Source organism: Myiozetetes cayanensis, unplaced genomic scaffold, assembly GCF_022539395.1.
Source record: "Myiozetetes cayanensis isolate MyiCay16 unplaced genomic scaffold, myiCay2020 scf10, whole genome shotgun sequence".
In the NCBI taxonomy this organism is placed as follows: Eukaryota; Metazoa; Chordata; class Aves; order Passeriformes; family Tyrannidae; genus Myiozetetes; species Myiozetetes cayanensis.
This window is the reverse complement of record NW_026086605.1, coordinates 27,790,489-27,796,488: the sequence shown is the minus strand read 5'-3', so window position 1 is coordinate 27,796,488 and position 6,000 is coordinate 27,790,489. Positions and strand designations below refer to the sequence as shown.

General features: G+C 36.1%; 1 protein-coding gene across 1 annotated transcript in view; it reads left to right on the top strand.

Annotated features, from left to right (window-relative positions):
• Window positions 1-2,474: 2,474 nt before the first annotated feature.
• SHLD2 (shieldin complex subunit 2) overlaps window positions 2,475-6,000 on the top strand; it is a 30,433-nt gene continuing 26,907 nt past the window's right edge. Inside the window, 1 exon segment of the mRNA XM_050340070.1 lies at window positions 2,475-4,309. The gene's annotated coding sequence lies outside the window, so the exon portion shown is untranslated.

Sequence of the window (6,000 nt, the reverse complement as noted above, 5' to 3'; positions counted from 1 at the left end):
CATGAATTAGGTGAATCCCAGCAGATTTCTTTGATTTGTGACTGTCTATATAAGCACTTTTACCAAATGAACACTTGACTAGAAATCTTCATTTCCATCACCTGTTTACAACCAATTAGGCACTAAAGCTTTTTAAAAGCCTTTTTACTGATAGCATAACTTATCAATACTTAGATCTATGGGTTTAGAGACTTTTCTTTCCTCTATAAATAGCTTCAGCTATGTTCAGCCACATCAAAGCTGGAGAGCAGTCTTGCAGGTTTTCTTCATTTGCTCCCTTTGCCTTGAGAAAAAAAAAAAAGAACCTAAATTTGGTTCTTTTACAGGCATGAACCCATGACAGTTAGATTTCCACATGCTGCAAATTTGAGATGTGCTTTCTGTAATACTGCAAAATTAGAGAAGAGGTATTTACATTACTTCCTGTTGAGATAAAGACTTTAAACCTTTCAATATTTTGTGTTGTTTAGCAGATGCTTAGGTATTTGTGGTCTGATTATTTAACATTTTTATGTATTATGTTGCATTAAATTGATCAAGTATAAGCTGCTAACATCATATGTAAATAGTAACTTTTTTGCTTGTCTATGGCACTGTAAAAGTAGGGAGTGAAACTCATAATTGTACAAGTAAAGTAGGAAGCTTTTAGGTTTAGCCTAGTAAGGACTAGGCTAAAGTGAGTTTTGTTTTTTTACTTGAGGTATTGCTACAAAAATAATCTGTAGCTGAGCAAAATAATATTTGGATTTATTATTTAATCAATCATAAGTTTTTTTTACTTTTCCAATACTTCTGCAACAAGATATCATTCTTATTTCAGAATTGTGGCAGTAGGTTTATTAGCCTGTTTTCTGGAGTGTGAATTTGATAGGAATTCCTAATTCTCTCAGTGAAAGGTACTTGAAAAACCCCCAGTAGTGGACTAGTCTACCAGTGGTTCAGAACAAGTGTCAGAGAGCAGTTTTCTGAGCTTTTAACATGTTAATAATTCTGCTACATGCATCAAAACATTAAATGAATTCTGCTAACTACCTCATGAGTACATATTTTTGATTGCCATGAAAAATGTTGGTGCTTGTGTTTATTACCTTTAAAGACCTTCTGTCTCCATCTGTTTATATAGCTGCTGTGCATGATGACTGATGTTGCCAACTGGTTACTTCAGCTCCGTGACAGAGCAGATATAAAAAGCTCTTCATGTATACAGAGATAATGTCCTCATCTCCTGCTCAGACAGTCTATAGATATGCAGAAATTCTCAGTGCCATATTTCAGTTCTGTTACTGTCAATATATTGCTAATAACTATTGACAGATAATAAATATGCTTTTTAATAACACTTATTTTCTGTTAGTGCTGCTTGTGGTTTTCAGATGGGTAGGGCAAAAAGTAACTTTCCATGGAGACTGTGGGTCTGACCTGAAGCTTACTGAAGTCAGTAACCAAATAATCTGATTTCAGTGACCTTTCCATCAACATGGCCCTTCATGAAATGGTAGAGGCTTTTGTGGATCAGTGTGAAGTCTTGTCCTTTCTCGGTTCCTGTATCAGTGAGACTGTGTTCAAGTAGCTGCTTTGTGTCATTGTGAAATCATCTTTAGCTTTTGCTTGGTATTTCCTCATTCCTAATCTAAAAGAGGGCATGATGCCAAACCCCTATATATTTGAGATTCCCATCTAGCTGTTAAATGGGTTTGAAATGAGCTGATGAAAAAGCTAGTAATGGGAAAGTTGTCAGATACACAGGCATAAAAACTTCCACAGATGCACTGTGAGCATGCCACCTTTGTTCCCTTGGATAATGTTAGGAGGGGAAGAAAGTTCTTTAATCATTTTATTTCCTGGAAATTATGTTTTTTAGAGAATTGCTGTCTATTTGACTCAACACAGCAAACAACAGAGAGTGTAAAGTAGTTTGCCAGGAGTGAACTAAGAATTGTTTGAAGGTAACGTTTGCAATTGAAATGGATGGTTTTTTGCAACTCTTGGTGTCCTTGGCTGTCTGGCTGAAAATTACACCTGAGATCTCACCAGCCTGGAATCACAGCATCAGAGACTGCAAACCAGTTTTTCCTTGCTTTAATACTCAATTGACAATCAGAAGTTGTTGACATAAATGTGGTGTGTGTTGTTTAAATAACAAACATTAAAGCTCTTATGAACTGGAGAATACTAGTCCCCTGTAGTGCTTTTGTTTGCATTTCTATTAACAAAATCAACTTTAGCCTCTTTCACTTTGGAAGTGTGGTTATGGAAATCAGTATTGTTAAAATACGTTTGAATGCTGAATCCTTTGTGAAGTATTTTGGTGGGTAAGCCCAGATACAAAGAATTAAGAACTGCCACTTAAGTTTGTTAGTACAGTTGAAATTGGCATTGTTTATCAGAAAAGTCCAGGAGTACATTGGCTGATATTTTTCAACACATTATGGATTGCCTAAAAAAAAAAAGAAAAAAAATCACTGGTTATACTGGATGTAAAAATATGTATGTGATATCTTTTCTTAGTCACCTTTCACAGACCTCAAGATTGTTCATGGTGCCCACTGGACGTAGAGATCCAACCCAAAATGTCACTGTTGTATAGCTTATCCCAGAGGAATCTCAGAATGGGAAAATAGGTCAGAATAAGAAATAATTTCTGTTTTAATTAAATTGTCCTGTCTTGAGCACACCTGAACATTTTTTTGAAAGCGCTGTATTTCAAAAAAGGTAAACATTTTTCTGTCCTTTTGTTTTGTCTTCTAGATAAAGGGCTTGGTTTGTTAATAATATCCTGTGTAAATTAAGTTACATGTGGTGCTTAGGTGCCCATATATCAATCCTGTAAGATGTGTGGTCATGCAGTGCCAGACATCAGTGCCACTTTATGAAGTTGTGGCAAAACCTGCACAGACAAAATCTGTGCATCCTGGAATGTTTTCTAGAGGCATTGTGGCTGTCATTGTTACCTGGTGCTGGTGTGGGAGCAGTGGACACCTTAAGGAGTAAGGCTGGGATGGGCCACGTGTTGTCTGGTGCCAACATCCAGAAATGACATGAGGACAGTTTGAAATTCCTGCTCTAAACCCTCAGTACCACCTTAGAATCGGACTTAGATAAACATTTCTTTTAGCTAACAAGCTGAAGGTTTTGTGCTGCTCAAATTTTTCTTGATTATTATTTGTTGAATAATCTTGTCAGTGTTAGCAAGATAACGTCTAATTTATCTGTTCTATTTTATCTCTTCTGTTCTTTCCTTTGGAGGTCAGTAGGTTGAAGTTAAGTTTATTTTGAAATACTGGTAAGGTAGAGTCTTTGCATATAATTGGTAACAGATTTTCTGATTTCAGAAGGAGTAATTTATTGTGGTCTTCTGACTACATGAATTAAATTCACCATGGAATTTGTAAAAGCCTCTGATTTCTTTTGTCTTATCAGTTTTCAGATAAGCCGTGTGCTTTTCTTTAATTTAGTAAAGCAACATTACCTAGCAAGTCTAAATAATGTGTGCTTTTAGATTGTTCAGTTATCATTAGAGATCAATTTTCTTGAATAGAGGATGCTTTGTGTTCATCCCAGGTTTAAAGGCTACATTATCATTGTCAGTTACATAAATAAATGTAACACTGGGCTGTGTAAGTGGAAACTGAGCATCTTCCTCATGTGACAAAACCCTCATGAAAGTAATAGAGGCGGAGGAGGAAAAAAGAAACCAGTCTCCTTCACTGTTCTGTTCTCCCAATACACTTAATGCCTCACCTACCAGTGAACCCAGACTTGTAGTGCAAGTCCATTAATGTTATTTAGTTATAGGTGTAATTTATTCTTGTTTATTACATCGCTAATTCTGTGAAGGTTATTTTAAGTCGAAGAAATTAATGGACCTGTTAACTAAAAAAAAAAAAAAAAAGTTCTGTTATTTGGCAAAACACTGTACTCATCTTTTTTTTTTTTCCCAGGGTGTGTTCTGACGTCACAACAGAATATACCTCACTGCCTCAGGACTTAAAGTAACTCGTAACATTTTGAAAACTAAGGCTTAACTGTGTGGGTATGTTCTGAACAGTATATAAGATACGAGAGAACCGCTTTCAAATAGTGTATGAGGTTTAAGAACTAAACCAAAAAGAAGTAACATCAGATGCCCTGTGTTAATCCCAACTTTGATTCATTTGATTATTTTGTGCTGGTGTCATTCATGCAGGAGACCTCAAGTAAGGAACGAAAGCAGAGGAGGACAATAAATCTGGTGTTGTGGGAAGAGAGAGAAAATTGCAGATATAGGAATGGGATAACCGAGGATGATGAATGTTAGAAGCTTCAGTAGGTAAGCTGAAAAGGATAGTTTTGTGACTCATCAAAAATGCGAAGGATTATGGACTGGGGAACGACAGTGCAATGTTCAAGGGATGAGTATGTAAGATTCACTCAGTGACGTCTCCATTTGTTTCAATTTACTGTGCAAGCCAAAGGACATTACTTAACCTTTCATTCCCTCAGTTCCCATGAGAAAAACAGATGATGATAATTTTCTCCCACTTCTTAAAAGTATGGGAAGGACAAATGCATAAAGTGTTGTTTGGAACCGAGCTGGTTGTGCAAACTTGTGTGGTCCTCACGTCTGAATGAATATAGGCCACAAATTACAGAGCACAGACAGTATTTATTTTCAAGGAGAAACTTCTGGAATTTGCTTTTCTAATAAACTAATACAGTTTTTCTTTCCTGTCAGATTTGGGCTTTCTTAAGAAATACAGGAAAGTCTTAGATTATTTTCCACAGTGATAAGTAAAATTATTCTTGTCTTGAATGTTTATTCTTTATCAGACCATATTCAATTTACTCATTTTTCTCCTTCTTAGGAACAGAAACACTGAGCTCTAATGGAACTACAGTTCATTAATTTTATGTTGAAGATGATGAAAAATAGAAGTTATATAGGCTTTTCCTGGTTCTGTTGGATTAAAAGAATCCATAGAAATTAGTGTTAGAGAAATGGGCAGAAACTCTGTTGAAATGACAATATCTGTAGCTGCATCCATAGCTACTTTAATGTGTTTGTTTGGATAAAAGGAATGATTGTCAAATATATTATTTCTGTGTTTTGCCAGCAGATTTAATTTCAATTACTTTCATACTATATGCTTCACGTGTCTGAAAAGAAATCAGACTTTCAGCAAATCTTTATCCTGCAAGTGGGGTAATGGCAGGTGAAGAGTAGGTGATATAACTTGACCTGTGGCTATATTTGGTTATAAAAATTTCTAAAGTGCCAAGTAAGGTGGAATTACTCTACAAACAAAGGAAATAAATACTGCAGTTGGCACGAGTTCTTTGGGAACATGCCAGTCTAGATATGATTGTGCATTTTTGCTGAGAATGTCAGATCAGCTTGTTTAAAGCAATGTATTCTCTTGAGCTTTGTCTACACTTGGTTTTGTTGTTGTTGGGTTTTATTTCTGTGTTGCCACCCTAGACCATAAAAGAACATAAAATTGAGATGAGATGGACAAAGGTGACTTTATCTGATCTGTAACTGCATGGACTGCTAATTCTAGTTGACTTGTTGAGACCATGGACATTGCAGTGGGGCTGTTCCCCAGCTTCCTACAGATCAGTCAAGATCAAACCTCTCACTGCATCAATTCCTGTAAAGCACTGTTAGTCCTAAAGATTAATGACAAGCTTTCTTCCAGTGGTTCAGCTCTTGGCATCTAGTTCTTGACCTGAGAAGTCAGTATTTCCTTTTTAGGATAATAGGATAGGACTACCCTTGAAGTATCATGAATACTGTTATTAATGCGAAGCCTGGTGGCAAATTTCTGTCATGGAGCCTGGAACTGCATTGGAAATCTAATGTAATGTGGAAAACCCTAAATAATTTTAAATTGGAATGGCTTCAGTCCACACTGAACTGTATTTTGATTTATGTAAGATGAGCAATGGAGAATTTGAAAGAGTGGGGTTTGATCTATTCAAGTAGGGTTCCCTACCTCTTTCTAAAATACTTCTGTTGGC